The 17,139-nt window shown below is 28.8% G+C and overlaps 2 long non-coding RNA genes across 2 annotated transcripts; one reads left to right on the top strand and one right to left on the bottom strand.

Moving 5' to 3' along the window:
* The first annotated feature begins 234 nt into the window (after nucleotides 1-234).
* On the top strand, nucleotides 235-1,586 carry LOC136979349 (uncharacterized). Its single transcript, XR_010881375.1, has 3 exons — nucleotides 235-356; nucleotides 598-716; nucleotides 1,262-1,586. It is a non-coding gene; the product is annotated as an uncharacterized lncRNA (long non-coding RNA).
* Nucleotides 1,587-11,216: 9,630 nt separating this feature from the next.
* Nucleotides 11,217-15,962, bottom strand: LOC136979348 (uncharacterized). The gene is made up of 2 exons (XR_010881374.1): nucleotides 15,832-15,962; nucleotides 11,217-11,990 (listed from the first exon to the last, which is right to left on the bottom strand). It is a non-coding gene; the product is annotated as an uncharacterized lncRNA (long non-coding RNA).
* Between the last annotated feature and the right edge of the window lie 1,177 nt (nucleotides 15,963-17,139).

Below are 17,139 nucleotides of genomic sequence, written 5' to 3'. Positions count from 1 at the left end.
TATTGTAAAGTTTATTATATATTATATGGAACCAGAAATGTAGGGAACATCAAAAACAGATGAAAGAAAGCCAGCTAAATGCACTTGAAATGGATGCATTGACTATTGACTTAGTGTTAAGATTTGTGAATAATTTGTTTAATTATGTAGAATCAAAAATTCAGTAGCTTATTTCTCTGATATTAAAAATTTTTTATTTTTATAATTTTCCTTAAAGATTTATGATTATTATTCAATGTGTTTTATCTGTTTCAGCTCTCTGTCATTTAGTTTCCTTTTCTTACAATGAAGATAAATATGGTGTAGTTCAAAGATCGTTATCTGAAATACTTTATCTGTTGTTTTCTCTTCATGAGGTAATTTATCATGGTTTTCATAAAAATTGAATTAGCTTATCAAGATAATTAAAGCTAGTATTAATAATTAAATGATGTGTGTTAGGTGCTATCTCTTGATAAAGATGGCACCTATTCCTACCTCTAGTCCAAATTACTTAACATTTAATTATTAATAGTAGCATTAATATAGCCAATATAATCCAGCAATTGTTTTGTTTTAATTTAATAATGGGGTTTATGGATGTTTATATTTTTATAGACAATGGAAAAAGAGAAAATTTCTAAACAACATAAAGATATGTGTGAAATTGAACATTTTCGACAGTGCATAACAAATGGTATATATCATATTGTGTACACTTTCAAAGACCATCTACAGTAAGTTAATTTTTATATAATTTTTCTCAATTTTACAAAATATTAAACTATAAATCATTAGAATCTTAATAGCATTCATCAATTGTTAGTTGTTTTAACTAAATTTTTACTTTTGTGACAACTATTGAGTTTATCAAGACAAAAGTGTCAATAGTCTGTAGTATCAACACATTGTTGCCCATTGCTACTATGAGAACCTTCAGGGCATGTTAGTTTTTTTTTTTAAAGTTTATTGTAGGGAAAAAAAAGTCAACATGAAGTGTTTAAAGTTGTATAACTAATGTACAACTTTAAACACTTCATTTTAAAATTTTTTATAGCAGTTTTACAGAAAATAACATTTCTGAAAAATTGTCATGCTAATTATAACTTTCCATGTCTGATCAAAAACAAATGATGTGAAATTAGTTTTAACATGTAAATGAATAAATAAGTACATATTTGAATATAATTAGAAATATTTTTAAATGTGCAGATTATGATTTAATTATAAAATATTTGTATTTTATTTTCTAAAAGAATAAAAAATTTGGTTCTATTTTCAGTTCACTGCCATTGTCACCCGAAGATCATAAACGCGTGGACAAGTTTTTGAGCTTTATGGAATGAAGATTATTTGAAATACAGTTTAAATCTGTTCACAGCTTTATGTAAAGTTATTTAAAAATGTATCTAAATTGATATATTTAAACAATTTTTATATTTATATCAGTTGGAAGAAAATGTTAAATTTATTTTTCTGATTTTATTTTAATGATAAAAATAACAAAATTTTTTTTATGAATTTGTATAACATAAATTTTACTAATAGGATCAATCATAACTTGTATTGCTTTTTTTTATACAATATAATAAATTTTTTTAACTGTATAGTTCAAGTAAATGAAAAATTATTAAATAATAGAACTGTGTAAACTACTTTGATGAATATTACACGAAGGGGTCATAGAAAAGATTTATCTAAGTAGTAGTTTTGACAATTCTATAAGCTAGCTGTGCCTGTTGTGTTGCAAAAAGCATTTAAATCTGGAACATTTATTTATTACAGACTTAAGAACAACATTTGAAACTCCTCCCCGGCATTATAAAATTACTTTTTGCAAGTAAATTTTCTGTTTGATCACATTGTATTTATTAAATTCTGTGAAAACAGAGTAATCTTTAGAATAACATCAATGGAGATTTTAATATAGTCATAAAAAACATTTCATAATTGTCATTTTTTAATGTTTTTATGTTAAAAAGTAACACTGATACAAATTAGTTGTATATAGAAAAAAAAATAAAGTAACTACATTTTTTTTGTACTTTTAGACAACTGAACCAAAATAAAACATATGTAATTAAAGATAATATATTGAATAGATATTTTGAATAGAAATATAGAATAAAAATAGAATAAACATTATATTTTTTACAAGAAATTTTTTGTAATTAAAATATGAAATTGTTTCAAAGATTGATAACAACGATTTAAATAGTATTTCAAATTATTGCAAAGAAATACATTTCATGTTAAAAGAATAAGGTTTAAACGATACACAATATTCAAATTTTATTTATAAGAATTCATATTTACAATTTTTAATTCATGATAACAAATATTATGATGATGTAATATAATAAAAATAAATTTAAAAATTTTTGAAATATGAAAAAAAATAGGTACAGAAACATTTTTAATTAAACATGTTAAGCAAAGTAAACAATTTTCATCTAATATTATTGTTAATTGTCTACTTGGACTTTACTTATTAATAGGACTTTATACTGGTGTTTAAAGTCCAAGTAGACAATTAACAATAATAATAGAATTTAAGGACAGTAAGGCTTTTACAATTTTCATCGAACTTGTTAAAACACCAGGTATATTTATTAGATGAAAATAACACAATAATTTGTTACTGTTTTCTAATAACTAAGGATGTCCACAAAATGCTTTTGTAACATCCAAATTGTGATTTTTTTTAGCAAGAATAAACAAGATTTTCTAAACATGGAAACATTTGAAAAATGATACTTTTTAGTCAAACCTCAATTGAAAGGTGTAGTATTGCAGTAGAATTAGTAGTAATTTTAACTGCTGTGTGGAGAAAAGTATTTATTAGTCATGCTGTCTTTTGTTTCATATGCTTTGCCAAAGAGATGTGTCGTCAAGCAGTAGATTTTTTCATGAGATCGTTTGAAGACAATAACTGCGGTATCAATGTCCTGACTCTACAAGTAAGGCCTTCATTTAGAAATTCATGCAACTGCATTTTTGAAGAAATACTTATGTTCAGCATCATCATTATCTGATTTTCAATCTCTAGCTAGTCATAAGTACTATGAATCGCAAAAACTAAATCTATCAGTGACTCCACCTGCTTACAGTTTAATTTTGACGTCAACCAATTATTAAATTCTCTCTTTTTATTGTGTAAAATGTATGTAAAATATGTAGTATAATTATCATATTTTATGATAAATCATTTTTTTCTATGTATTGTTAATGTAAAAATTATATTAATTTTACTACATAAAAAAAGAAAGACAATTGGCAACTGTATTGCTAAGCAGCACCACGTTTGTTTTGAGTTTCACACTGGGTTCAGTGTAGAAATGCTTTCATATTACCCAAATTCTTTTTAATGCTCAGTCAAACTACTGGAATGTTTTCTAAAAGTACCTATATATCAGCAAATAATGTTTTGTGAGGCCTTTCACGGGTTATTAAGCAAACTCATAAATTACTGTATTATTACTAAATAGCTTTGCAAATGGTAAAGATAAGTTGGCAAAGCAGAAATTTTCATTTTTAGCAAAATTCGGCATTAAAATAATGATTTTTGATAATGTAATGAAATTAGTTTGTTTTAAAAATTGCTGTTACATTTATTATTTCATTAAACAAAACAAATGTATTATAAGTATAATACATTTGTTTTTGTTTTTCTATCATTATTATAAATAACATACCAGTATAAAGTTTAAAAGATTAAATAGCCAGAAGGCCACGGCCGTAAAAGCACTATTTTGAAGTCCCAGTTTGAGGCAGGGTCGGCAACCTTGCAGGCAATCCATCCTGGACACGTTGGACCCCGTCCCTCGCTGCCCAACTGTCTCCATTGTGGGCCTGGCCAAATCCATGATTGGTCTGGAAAGAGATCCTCAAGAACTCTCAATGCACTTTTAGATGATAGGTTTACAAAATTGTCATAAAATTGCCAGTGATTTAATTATTTTATTGATATGATTTTTAAACATAAGTTTAGTTTTAGAAGTTCGTATCACCAGTTCCTTTTTTAGAAAAATTTTATATTTTTTAATTGGAAATTTTTGTGTTTTTAAAGGACTTTTTAGCGTTTTGGCGGCTAGTAGCCTAAAAAGGAAGGTCGGTCAGTCGCCGAGATTGTATTGTCTGTCTGGAACACAGAATTAATAAATGGTGGTACCTACATGGGCGAACTTTGTCTCCAAATATTAATCATAAGTTTAGTATCAAAGTTTATTTCCAGATTCTCGAACGATGAACATAATAGGAGTATAGTCAATAGAAAAGGTAGGTAAAGGAGCATTGCAAATTAAAGCAAAACACAACTACAGTTTTTTGTATAATAATCACAAGATTAGCAGAATCAAACAATTTTTTAGCAAGCAAATGTCATACTGTAGGATCTTTGGATAGGAATATATCAATTTAATATTGTTGGCATAAGCTACAACATAAGATTTAAGGCAGCAAAGAAGATTGTTAATATATATTGAGAAAAAGGGCAACAAATGGTATTTAATATACAGTTTAATAATCATTTTTATAATCCAGTGAAGCATTAAAAATCTGGACTAATGATGCCAGACCACATCCAGATTTTCAAATGCATGTAAATTCATATTCATTTTTTTGATGCTTTACTGTTTTGTTCTTTTAATGCCCTTTACTCTTCCTAATAACAAAAATAAAAAAACATTCAAAATAAAACCGCAATATGACATTTATTGTGTAAAATAAATCGATAGCCCTAATTTCTGTACTTATAACTCAAAAGAAGTGAATATTCTTGCTCCAAATTTCTGAATGCTCTCTAATGGGACATATAGTAATAAACAAATAAGTACAGTACCACTTTAAAGTAAGGCGATGTGGACCTCTGAAATCTGGTCTCTAATCACTTCTTGCCTTGTCTTCAAAATGAGGACATGATGTGCAGTTTGTTCATACATATTTTTTGATACCTTTTTAATGTGCAATTGCTTCTCATTTGTATGTACAATAAAATCTGTTCATTATCATTTTGTATTGTTATTGTACACATGGGGCCATTAGGCCAAATCCACCTCAACCTGAAAAGGCCCATTGTATACTCTACAGGAGATTACTTCATAAGTCTGATATCTTTAAAAAAAAAAAAAAAAGACAGAAGACTTCACCAGGGCTCAACAAAGAGCCCTGTCATCATCAGCTCTGGATAGTGATGCACAGTAAGATTAAAGATAGACCCTTATAAATCTTCCTTCTTCCTTAGAATAGTGCTCCCTTATGCAAATGGCTGCTCTAAAAATGTCTCCAATGTGTCACTCATTTAACAGACTGCTCTACTATCTGGTACTCTGTTAACAAGACTCTTGTTAATGTAAAACATAGGGGAGAAAATTAGGAACATGGGAGAGTGCTCTCTTATCCAATGCTCTGGTAAGTGGGCTTGACTGTATTTCATTATATTAGTGTCAGTATCCAGAAAAATTTTAACTAATGGAGTGGCTAAAGGTGATAAATTAAGATCATTACAGGTGAGGTCAATTTGTTAGAGAGACCATCCATAAATGATGTCATACTAAAATTCCACATTCTGACCCCCCTTCCTCCCATGTCATTGTCACATTATGACAAATACACCTCCATCACAAGTGATGTCATATTAGTTGTCATCTTTGTTAGAACATCAGGGTCTCTAAGTGTTCACACTTCATGGAGAGGGAGAATAATTCAGAATGAGATGCATTGTGACAAAGAGGAGGGGAGAATGATCCTTGTGACATCACATTTACCATTAATCAGTATTACACATTGGGGTCAATCTGTAAAAACATTGGAGGGATGGGCCAACAACAACTAAAAACCTGACAATGAGAAATGTTTCTGAGTGAATATGTTACAGTCAAAACCCGTTTTTAGTTTCAACTAGTTAAAATGTGTTCTAACTAGTTTATACTGGATGTCTTTGTTAAAACCTGTTTTGTCTACTTAAAACTAGTTTTAACTCAAATTTATTTTTGACTAGCAGTAAATTCTAGTTTTAACTAGACAAAACCGGTTTTAACAAAGACATTATAGAGTGATTCGGGGTAAGATGGTAAGCAGCGGAAGATGCCTACTTTTTGATATTTTCAAATGGTGAAGTTAGATATTGTCATGTGTTTGTATGATGAATCGTTGGGCCAATATTGAGTGAGGAAAGCTGTAGTTGGCTACCGTTACCTCGTTTTCTACATCTGAGAAGAATAAAAGCAAGATAAGAAGGAAGTTTTTGTTGTGAAATGTTTCTAGAATCATTTTAAAGCTAAAAGTTAAAATAAAATTTATTAAAAAATGCTAGAAACAATTAATGTGTGAGTTCAGGTTCTAAAGTTTCCATTGTGAGTTACCGCCGATCTCGATCGGACATGCTAGAACACATAGCACCTTACCCTGACAAATGGGAAAGATGCCACATTTTTCTTGGGGTAACATGCCTATTTTTTAATAAATTTTTGTTTTCTCATTTTATTGCAGGATATGCATAGAAATTATATAGGGACTTCTCAAAAAGGTTTTGGACTGAAAAAAGCTTACAGCTAGCTATAGAGCACGTAGAACAGGCAGAAACTTAACAATACCTATACTGCACTGTTATACTTACTATGAAGTACTTTGTACTACATATGCAATAAATTAAATTTGGTTAAGATATTTGAAAGTTAATTTTATGCAATTATATTTGTTATCTTACCCTAATGGCATTTGGCATCTCACCCGGATACTTGGGGTGAGATGCCTAAAATGCCAGACAGTAAAAAAGTCATCATTGCAAACACAATATACAATTATTTTTCATATACTCCAAAGTTTTATTTGAAAAACATGCTCAAGAATATATTTTTATTAGAGGCCTCCAAAATTATCGCTATAATTTCCTTCATAAGCAAAATGTTAGGCATCTTTCCCCGAATCACTATACATAACTATTTATTTCTCCCAAACATATTTATGTAGCTAAAATTAGTTTTAACTAATGTTAAAAGTTAAAACTAGTTTTATCTAAAATCAAAACATGTACAGCAGTAAATTAACTAGACAAAATGGGTTTTGTCTAGTTAAAACTAGAATTTACTGTTAGTCAAAAATGAATTTGAGTTAAAACTAGTTTTAACTAGACAAAATGGGTTTTAACAAAGACATCCAGTATAAACTAGTTTCAACCAGTTAAAATTCGTTCTAACTAAAAACTGGTTTTGACTAACAAATATACAAAATAACATTTGTCATGTGTGGTATAAAATACAAATATACTGGGAGAGGGATAGTTTGCTGGTACAAAAATATTGGGCAAATATGTCCCCTCTGTCCCAATGGTATCATCATACATACTTTAATGCAATATGCCACATTTTATATATATTTTTAAAGAATATATTTTACAACTCAAGTTGTGTGTGGTGTGTGTGTGTGTGTATGTATGTATATATGTTATATATATATATATATATATATATATACCCACATATACACCATGCCAAGGTAAATCAATAGTTGGCTGAGTGCCAATGGGGAGAGCTCTGGGTGCTTAGTCGTTTCCAGTCAGAACCTGTATGGTTATATCTGAATTAACCTCTTATTAATCATGGCCCAATAATTCAGCAGATTGTCTGGCTTCTTTAAAAATTTTGTTTATGCACTTAAATTTATATAAGAACACTAAAAGATAGCAAAAAGTAAATGCACAGTTATACAGATACTTTGTTGTTTCTGAAACTGTTGTGACTATGGCATGATTTATTCCTGGCTAAGGAACTGCTATGACTATCAACAGCAGTTCTGTAGCCAGGAGTAAGTCATTGTGGGGACTAGAGGGGCAAACTGAAAAAATTGACTGGTTTTTTTTTTCAGCTAGCACTAAGCCTATTAGTTTACTTGTAAAAACAGGTAATAGTGGCCTAAGTTTATGTGATGAAAGCAAAAGTGCATACATATACTGTGTATGGGCACTAATGACTAAGCTGAAAGGGATTAGTCACCTCATAGCCACCATATTGACAAGTCTCAGCCAGAGTAAAGTGATTGTGCAATTCCTGTGACTATAACAGTGTAAAATTTACCGTATCACATTCTATTTGTATGTTTTTATACAAATGACTCGTCAGTTCATGTTTTCGGATACAAGTCTGAAGTAAAACAAATTGTGAGGTGAGAACCAGAGGGTTCTATCTTCACCAGCAGTACAGTATTCATGAATGCTAACAATGTCATCCAAGGAAATCTCACAAGTTATGAATGGTACTGCTTTTATTGGTTTTATTGTTTGACGTGAGAACAATTATACAGAAGCAAAAATGCATACACCTTACTTGAGTCATCTCAAGGAAAAAGAGTGTTGCACACAATGACGTCACAAAAGTTCACTTAATACAGGGAAGATCAGCTGTACCGCTCCCGCAATCGACTCTGATAGAAAGGATGAGGTACTGCAGCAGCCTATCTACATTTTTTTTTTTTTACTTTAATCTGTTGTTTAGGTCAGGGATGGGCAACCCGCGGCCCTCGGGCCGCATGCGGCCCGCGTGGCATAAAACGTGAATAAATATATCAATTTCCCAGCTTAATGAGATATTCGACAAAAATTCAAACGTTATTTTCTACAACTTATATTTGTGAAAAGTTTTTTCCCAATGAATTTAGTAAAAATTAAAACAAGAAACCGGCTAACAGATACATCGAAACTAATTTAAAACTAGCAGTGACTGATATTTAACCGAATATTTCCGATATATTACGTTTAGATCAGTGCCAGAAGCTATATTAAGTATACCTATGCTAATTTATAATTATATATGAATAAAGAATTGTGATTTACCGACAGTTCCCCCCTCTTTTCTCTTGTGTGCGGCCCGCGTCAGTTCAAAAGTTTTGAAATGCGGCCCTTACGTAGATAAAGGTTGCCCATCCCTGGTTTAGGTAATCACATTTTTTGTTAATACATTGAGTTCTGGCCCCTTTCAAAAAAATGGTAGGAGCCTAGAAGCAAGTTTTTAGCACAAAAATTTGGTTCTATCAGTGAAAGATGGTAAAACTTTAAATTCTTCTGCTATAAAATTTTCCTTAAGGCAGAGAGAATCCTCTGGTTTTCATTTCAAGAAACGTTAAAATTAGTAGTTATAAAATTATTGCTGTTATTGCTATGAAATGCCAAGTTGTCTGTCTCTGTTAAGATAAACAAGGTGGTTTCGTGTGGAACTTCGATATCTATCAGGCTGCAAGTCAGAGCAATCACAGGAACTATACTTAAAAGTTAACCAGACTCGTTAAAAATATTTATCAAAGTTTATTTTCAGAATATTTCCAAATAAAAAGGAAATATAAAGATGACACTTAGAAATAATCTTAAATTGCATTAATCATCTTAATTTCTGATGTTTTCACCAGTTTTTATCCATCTTCAGCAAAAATACAAATTAAATGTCGGTTTCATTGAAAAAGAATAGAAAATTTAAATGCATTCTGGTACTTAAATTTTAATTTAAAAAATATTTAAATGTCATCATTGCCATACTTTTAAGTAATAGACAGATAAATGCAAAAATATACAAAAAAATAAAACTTGTGAAATAAAAGTGTGTAGAATAAATACAAAATGATACTAATAAAATACTAAAGTGAAGGTCAATAACAACAGCCAAAAATGTTAAAAATTATTACCACCATAATTTAAGATTATTTCACAATATTGTTTAATATAAGTGCAGCATCTAAAGAAATATAATGAAGTGACATCAAAGATGATTTCTAAATCTGTGGACTGGAATGATTTATTCAGGAATATGATGCAGAAGATGGACATTGATGTCTTAGACATGATGGGATAAAGCATTTTTATGGTTATACATCCCTCCAACATTTCCATTGCATAAATAGAAACAACATACTACAAACCCACAAGAATGATATAACTTGCTAGCAAGGTGCTGCGAAAATAAAACTTTGATTTATGTAATACTATCATTGTATAGTTTTATCTTGATAAAAGTGTAAATAAATTCATTTATTTGTTGCACACTGCCGTTCTGTTTTCTGCTTTGTATAAAATTTTTATTTATATTCATGTATATTTCTCTTTTTTATCGTATGAATTTTTTATTGTTTTAGTTGGCTGATGAGGGGCAGAACAAGCCCGAAATGTGTAATATAATATGCGTCTCAACTAAATACAGATGAAAAAAACACCAAGTGTTTAAATTTGTCATACATAATAGTGTTTGCGCAACAAAGAAATTACAAAACAGTTTCCGACATAGAAGAGGAAAATTCATTTATGCTGTTATTATTTCTAGCGTGTCTTTAATGTTATATTATTACATTAAAACATTCACTATGAATAATTTCTGATTTGATGTAATAGATATAAGAAGAAACTTAAGCAGCAAATTTAAAGTAGACATGTGGGTGAATTTAATAATTAATTATGTAGACAAATATTTCTGTTGTGTTTAACTACATAATTAGTTTGATGCAGCATGTTGTAAGGTTCAAAAATTGTCAAACAGCATTTTTAGCAACCAATTGTTATTTTACCACCATCACTTAATATATCATTGCAATTATCATTTTAACATAATGGACAAAGGATTTGATTAAACTAGATTATACTCCAATTTTACTAAAACTGAAGTTTTCAGCAACAGGTTCTTTTGTTTTTCTGATTTTCTATGCATATTTAGAAAATTTTGAATTTGTTTTCCCAAATTTTCCAAGAGTTGCTTCTGATAATATTTGTTTAAGAATCCAATTTACAACAGTTATTTTCTACTTATGAATTTAATAAATTCTAATCAATAATTCAGCTAAAATTTTATATTTTATTGTGTTTTAATTTCACAAAATAAGCATGTGCAAATAAAAATTGATACAATTCCACTAATTTGCTGAAAAGATGGTGCTTTCTTTACAATATATACGATGTGATATTTACAAACTTACTACTATTTTGATTTGCAAATTGTTAATAATACTGTATATATTTTAATTTCTGCTGTGATATTCAATTATATAATTACAATAAAAAAATTTAATGAGGACTTTGGCTTTTGCTGTCTAGACCAGTGAAAATACAAATGCCAATTAAATATTTGCAAACTAAATATCATTATTGTAATTTATGAAATTTAGAATTTATTTTAATATTTATTCTTTGCTATTTATATCTACACATAAAAGATAAAGATATTATAAATGTATGACATACTTTGCTCGAATCATTTTTACACAAATGTAGGAAAACACCATTTATTTCAATGAAATTATTTACATCGACACTGGAACAGAATTATGTATTTATGTATTAATTCCATCCTGTAAATACCACAATGATTTAATCACTGTAATAAAAAATTTCCTGGTATTATTTAAAAAATAATACCAATGTATTAAATCTATTTCTGAAGTAACATTTTGAGCATGCTGAACCTTTCTCTATTTATGAAGATACTTTTTTCTGAGATAATACAAATATGATTTAAGATATTGTTCTAAAAGACATGTTTCTGATTCTTGTCAAGAATTACAAAAGCAATTAATGTTTTTTTTTCTTTTATACAAAGATATGTACATTAAATCAATGATCAAACAAAGAATATTGATTAGAAAACAAACTCTTAACAAGAATGAACCTTATATTCTGTTCTAAATGAAACTACTTTTGGACATGGTTCAATGAAAAAAAAAATAGGAAAAATTGTTTTTTGTCAATGTTTAAAAAAAATGGCAAAATTTTCAAATTATATAAAGTATTGTAACAACTAAATATTGTAAATTCAGTATAAATTGCAAATATATGCAAGCATAGTTCATGAATGGCTGACTGATCACAGAAATTCAATCCTTTTCATATGTAGTTGAATTTGTAACAATTATCAAATTCTGTTATTCATATAATTAAACTTTATCATCTGTCATTTCCAAAAACTGGGCATAAACATCACGATTGCATTCGCCTTTCGCAGCATTGAACACAAACTTGTAGTAGCTTCCATCTGCACAAATTGCTAAAAATAAAAAAAAATAAAAAATAAAATTGTAAAATATATATTCACATAATACAGCAGTATCTGGCTATTAATAAAATAATCATTAGTCAAAGCATAGCCCTTAATCTTATAAAAGTATAAGTCTTTATCTTGATAAAAATATATTGTGACCAAGAGATATCAATGTGCTTGGATCTAGAAAACATCCAAATTCATCTTTCATTAAACTACTAAATAGCAACTGCAGAATAAAGTTAAGAATCTCATCAGAAAACAGGATATATTCCCAGAATCTTAGATTATTAAATGAGGTTTGGTATACATCACTGAAGGACATTGTATCAGGTGAATTTCCCACTTGAAGCAAATTTTTTTCATCAGGATCTTTCATTATTGATTTTCATATGATTTATCTTTCCATATACATTACTGGTTATTTAATTTATCATCATCATTATTAAAATATATTTATAATATAATCTAATATTTTAAATTGAAAGTGACTAATATATTAATAATTTCTAAATATAATATGATTATGATTTAAATCTCAGATTAATGATGATTAATCTATAATAAAAAATAACTAGTAGCAGTATTTTTTTAACCATATTTATAACCATTTTTTACAATAAGTAGTAACTGAAAAATACTTTAAAGTTAATTTTTCCAGCTTTTTACAAAAGCTTTAGAAGCATTATTTATATTATTTTATTTATAGCAAATTAAAGACATATTTGTAATTTATACACAGACATTTTAGATCAAAAGCACAAAAATATCTATACTTATAGTAAACAAATTTATTAAAATGACATGAGAAAGAACAAACTAAGTTTTAAATATAACACCAATCAGTTTTACTACTAAGATAAGAAATAACTTTCCTTTTATCTTAAAACTTGTTTATAGAAAACTTTATGACCTAAATTTTACTATAATTCCTTATTAATTAATGTAGCCAGTGTATTTGATTTCATTATTTAGTTTTCAAATGGAATGATTTTAAATCAATGTAATGAAAGTAATTAACCTACAATAAAAACTATTATGAATTACTAATTAAACATTCACAACAATTTTCTATTATTAATTATTTTGGAAAGATCATCTTCAATTACAGTATTACCTCATCTCTTTTTCATAATTTCATGCAAATATAAAACAAAAATCACTAAAATTATGAAAATGTTCAAGAGTATACTAAAACTAAAGATTGGTGCACTGAAATAATTGCAATTAAAACAAATAAAATTTTAAAATAATTTTAATTGCATTGTTAGAACTAGGGTTTCTTATATTCTATATTTAGCTTACGTGGAACCAATCTCGTCTATTTCTCTGTTTTTGAAATGACTTGACTAAAGGCTATAAAGTTCTATAATAGAACTTGTAGCAATAAGTGGCAAATCTGTGATGTAGTTGCCATTAAGGATTGCATTACCAGTAAGAGGTTAAAAAAAAAAAAAAGCATCAGTAAATGTAATGGTAATTTGATATTTCTTACAGATAAATTTGGTAAAAAAATATATACGAGGGCTATTTTTTAAATAAGGTCCGTTTGTGAATAAAAGTGAGAATAATGCGCAATCACGGCAGTATGCATATGCTTCTGCTCCGAGCAAGCTTGGCGCGCGTTTTGATGCCATTTGCAGCCATATCGCCTGTCTGTATGCTGAGCTGTAAAAGTTTAAAATGTTTAAGAAAATTGAGTCTCCCGCCGACTGTGAGATACGATCTGTTATTAATGTCCTTGATTCTTGAATGCAAGAAACTTGGCAGCAGTGGAAATTCACCGTCAGATTTGTGAAGTTTACGGTAATAATGCTATGAGTGACAGTAAAGTTCGAAAATGGGTAAGAATGTTCAAGGATGGGCGAGTTAATGTGCATGATGAGCCATGCCCTGGTCGACCTTCTCTGATTTCTGAAGATTTGGTTCGTGATGTGGATAACAAAATTCGAGAGGACCGACGATTCACGATTTCAACGTTATCAATTGAATTTCCACAGATTTCAAGATCAGTTTTGTATACCATTGTTTCGGAGAAACTGAGTTATCGAAAATTGTTTTCTCGGTGCGTTCCAAGACTGCTTTCTGATGATCACAAAACAAAAAAATTGGGCAGTGCTTTATTGTTTTGACTCGATACGATCATCCACACAGTCCAGACCTTGCACCCAGTGATTTTCACTTGTTTCGATACTTAAAAGAGTTCCTTGGTGGTCAACATTTCAACGACGAAGAAGAAGTGAAAACTGCAGTCGTGGATTGGGCTTCTTGACAGGCGGCAGATTTCTTTGAAGTCGGAGTTCAAAAAATTGTTGAGCGGTATGACAAATGTTTAAACAAAATGGAAATTATGTAGAAAAGTAGATAAAAGTATGTAGAATATAGAAAAAAATATATTTTAATGATATTTACAGTATTTTTCTTATTAAAAAACGGACCTTATTTAAAAAATAGCCCTCGTAGATTTAATAATTTTTCAAAGCCAAATATTTATTTGTGTGTCCTTTCATCTATATATTTTTATATATTAAAGACAAAAGTGTTAAAAATTATTTAAATCATAAAAGTATTTCATGTCATTATCTTTTAAATTATTACTTTACAGTTATATTATTATTACGAATTTAGTCTCTAATCCAAAAACTTTTGGTAGACCAATCTCACAGCAATATCATTGGCAAATTGATTTTATTTAAAATTACATCATATGCATTTTGGGTTGGTCTAATTTATTTATACTTTACAGTTCTTTACAAATTGTGAAGTATCGTATTACAATATTATGCTTGACATTTTGGCAATTTATTTCTTAAACCATAATGCTTAGACTGCAAAAGCTAGTAGTTTTAGTTGAGTTAACATTTTAGTTCACAAAGCGGAATATATTTCTTTTAATGTAAGTGCTCATACTAACCGTTTTTTAATCTTAGCAACTAATTATGGCATACTCTAATTTTCGGGAAGCAAAACTTTTCCTTTTCAGAATAGAAAAAAAGAAATTCAATTGATAAAGCACTAAAAATTGTTTAGTTGCCAACTCACCAATGAGTTGACAACTAAACTATCACTAGTGTACTATTTGTTGCATTTGGCTTTGAAATTTAAAAATTACCAGTAAACTAACAACATTTTGAAAATTTACCATTTTACCAATGATAAAAAAGGTGGTAAATTTGCAAACCCTAGTTGCTAGCATGACATCACACTATTCAGAAAAGGAAAATGTTTATGAGGTAAGTGGAACCCAACTGTTATCATAGTGATAACTGGAAAAAGTAAATATTAACTGATGTAAAAACATCATTTATTCTGACGTCATCAAATAGTAAATTCAACATGAATGGCTTTTGATGTGAAAGAAGTTTTCCAACTTTAAAATGTTAATCAAATTATAAGAAGTTTGTTATTTGAGGAGAAAAAACATTTCTCTTATAAATCTAAAAAAGTAAAAATAAATAATCACAACAGCAATGAAATATCTACAGATAAGTCTCACATTATACTCTGAAATAAACTCTGCCTCACTAAATGGCATTATAGAATATTAGAGACTGTAGTTCAACCTTGAGTAGCCAAGTTCTCATACATCACGATTTCTAGCTAAACCAAGAATGATCTGAGTCTGGCAGATTCAAACTTAGAAGGGCAATTCAAGCCTTCCTGACTCTCATTGCTTAGATTCTAGCATTGACTGTAATTATAACAGACAATGGGACCCCCTCTCTCTCTATATGAAAATAATTCTGTCTGGCATACCCACTGAACTATACATCTAGGAACCTATCAAGCAGAATCAGTTCTATGTTTGCTATTCACTGTTAATGTAATTTCATCAAAAAATACTTACCAATTACTGAATTTGAGTCAGTCCCAAAAGCACAAATGCAATAAGCTCCACCAGGCACTTGGAAGCGAGAAAAACTCCATTTGGAACTAAAATATTTTGGCAGAAATGATGCAGATGCCAAACTAAATAAAAAAAATAAAAGCAAAATTATTATTTATTAATGTTTGATCTATTAATTGTATATAAAATTCAATTTTATATTACCTTGTAAAAGAAAATCTTTCAGAAATAAAATTACTCAATATTTGAATAATTCCTATAAATACTGTTTGTTTTTTTTAAACTTGTTAATGAATTATATACAAAATAGGAATGATTTATACACTTTTAAAAGTGTAAAATCTATATATAATGAGTAATTATTTACTGTGACATTGTTACAATGACAAGTTGCAATTTTTAATCATATTATTAATTTATTTCATTTAAAATATATGCTCTCCACCTCAAATTAGTAGTGGCCTGCTTCTGTACATCATACTTTTTCTTTAACAATAGAGTTGTGCCAGTCATCTATCTAACACCTTTCAAGAGAAAATTTTTGAATTGAAATAACATGTCTTGGGGTTTGAATCGGAAGTTCTTATATAGTTAAACAAGGCCTCCTGCACCAAAGGTTTCCATATCTGGACTCATCTTACACCTATCTAACTCTGTTCTCGAGATTAAGGACGGACAGACAACTAGATGACAGTGGGAGTTTATACGTTTACAATTTTTTTCAAATTGTAGCCCAAAAAGCCTTGATCTTAAATAACAAAACTTAAATATTCAAACTAATTATACTACAAAAATGCATTTTGTGAGAACATTAAATTTTTGCTTGTTTATGTAATATGAATACAGCTTTAACAATGGAAAGTTTGAAAAAATTCTTCTCATTGTAATATATAATTTATTGTATGTGCATACATGTTCGTGTATTAACAAAATTAAGTCAAATATATAATTCCGTTATGATAAATAGAACCTTTTTCCTCCTGGAAATATCCTAATCTTCTGATGTTTACAAAAATCACTTTTTAAATTTTAGATTTAATATCTAGTTTATCTGAAAAGTTCCAATATCAAGATAATCTATATGATATCATCATCTTTCCTTTTTAAAAGAGAAAGACATTTGAAATTTAGACAATATCTGAAAATGAATCCTCTTTTAATTAGTCAAATCGGAAAGATTTTCATTTTAGACTAATTCACACTAAAAAGTAATCAATTAGTAAAATTTGTAAGCTGACAGTCAAAAACATTACTACTGTGTGTGTGTAAGAACTGCCAGTTAAATATGCAAATTCCAGCACTTATCTT

Source organism: Centruroides vittatus, unplaced genomic scaffold (genome assembly GCF_030686945.1).
Source record: "Centruroides vittatus isolate TY-2023 unplaced genomic scaffold, ASM3068694v2 contig_613, whole genome shotgun sequence".
In the NCBI taxonomy this organism is placed as follows: domain Eukaryota; kingdom Metazoa; phylum Arthropoda; class Arachnida; order Scorpiones; family Buthidae; genus Centruroides; species Centruroides vittatus.
This window is presented reverse-complemented; position numbering and strand designations above follow the sequence as displayed.